Raw genomic sequence first — 1,420 nt, forward strand, 5'->3', positions numbered from 1 at the left:
AAAAATGGAGACGAGTAAAAAAAAGGTTGGATTGCTTGGTTTCGAATGTAGCCAGGTGAAAGAGACACACACTGGAATGGGGAATGTGGAAGATGCCAAGCCCACCACGCATACCTGCACCTTTCACAAACAAAAAAAAGCACTAAACAGGCCGGCTGTATCCCTGCACGGGCCTATTTCACAAGAAACAAACAGCATGCACAGATTTTGAAGCCCCTAGTGATCTAATGCGGGGGGTGAGGGATCGACTGAGACTTGGTAAAAAATCAGTCGACTGATATTTAGCCCCTCCGATTCGTGAATGGTCGTCTCGTTATTGGTTTATATCGGGTTCGCTCTTCTGCTTATGGTCTGCCCGTTAACCCGTGTCGCTGCCTGTTTTTCCTCTTGACTTTGAAATCTCCTGTTCGCTCTGTAGCTGTTTCATCAGACGTTCAAACAGAGATTTCGAGAGCAGGGGAGAGAGAGAGACGGCGATTATTTCCATTCACAGCTCTCCTTCTCTTGTTGCTTCAGGTGTTCGGTTGTTGTTGTTCGCCCGCTGGTGGTTAGAAGTGCTCCTCCAACTGGTTTGCATCTGTTCTCTCTCCCCTCCATTCGTTGTTCTTTATCTAGATCTCCGCCGACGCGATTCGTGGATTTTGTGAGCTCTCACTCGTCCAATCCTAGGTTGTTCATGTTTTTGCTTAATTTGCAGCTCTTCAAATCCACTGGAAGGATCCCTTGCTTGAAGTTTAGATTGCTGCGGTCGGCTAGCTGCTGGTTGGAATTTTCTCTTCCCAACGGCCTGTTGTTGTTCTTCATCAATTACTCTATTTTCTAGATCTGCGAGATATGGTCCTACAATTCTGTGAGCCCGATGATGGCTGTGCTCTGTTGAATCTGTGAGCTATGGTCCTCGAATTCTAGGTTGTTCATCTACGTTGTGTTGCGTTTTGCTGTTCCCATCCTTGTGTTTGGGTCAGGCTTTGTGCTTGTGCATGTGTAATGTTGGGGCAATTCTAGAGTATTGTCTGTAATATCTGTCTTTGAAGAGTTTGATTTAACTTTATAAGGTTATTATTAGTTCTTATATTTTACTTCCCATATTGAATCTTTTAGTGGTTGTTCCGTAATTTTTTCTGTTATTTTGCTGTAAATTGAGTGAGTTGTCTCTGCAGGTTATGTTTAGGTTAATTTCCACAACATTTAAAAGTTATTTTGTTGTACCTCATGAATGAATTGCAGTCTGAGAGTAGCTCTTAATCCTTGATAAATTAGGTGGTTACTTAGTGTTACTTTGTTTTATGAGTAGAGGTGGTTATTGCTTGCATTACCTCTGCATGCTCTAGTTGGTCGTTTAACTATTTTTCTTGCATTAAGCATAATTACACTGTCACATTATTATATTTCTCCAGCAAAGGCTATTGTAGTTTTCAAT

The 1,420-nt window shown here is 42.1% G+C and overlaps 1 long non-coding RNA gene across 1 annotated transcript; it reads left to right on the forward strand.

The window, feature by feature from the left end:
• The first annotated feature begins 302 nt into the window (after window positions 1–302).
• On the forward strand, window positions 303–1,084 carry LOC123151059 (uncharacterized). Its single transcript, XR_006475481.1, has 2 exons — window positions 303–569; window positions 698–1,084. It is a non-coding gene; the product is annotated as an uncharacterized lncRNA (long non-coding RNA).
• Window positions 1,085–1,420: the final 336 nt, after the last annotated feature.

Source organism: Triticum aestivum, chromosome 7A, assembly GCF_018294505.1.
Source record: "Triticum aestivum cultivar Chinese Spring chromosome 7A, IWGSC CS RefSeq v2.1, whole genome shotgun sequence".
Classification (NCBI taxonomy): domain Eukaryota; kingdom Viridiplantae; phylum Streptophyta; class Magnoliopsida; order Poales; family Poaceae; genus Triticum; species Triticum aestivum.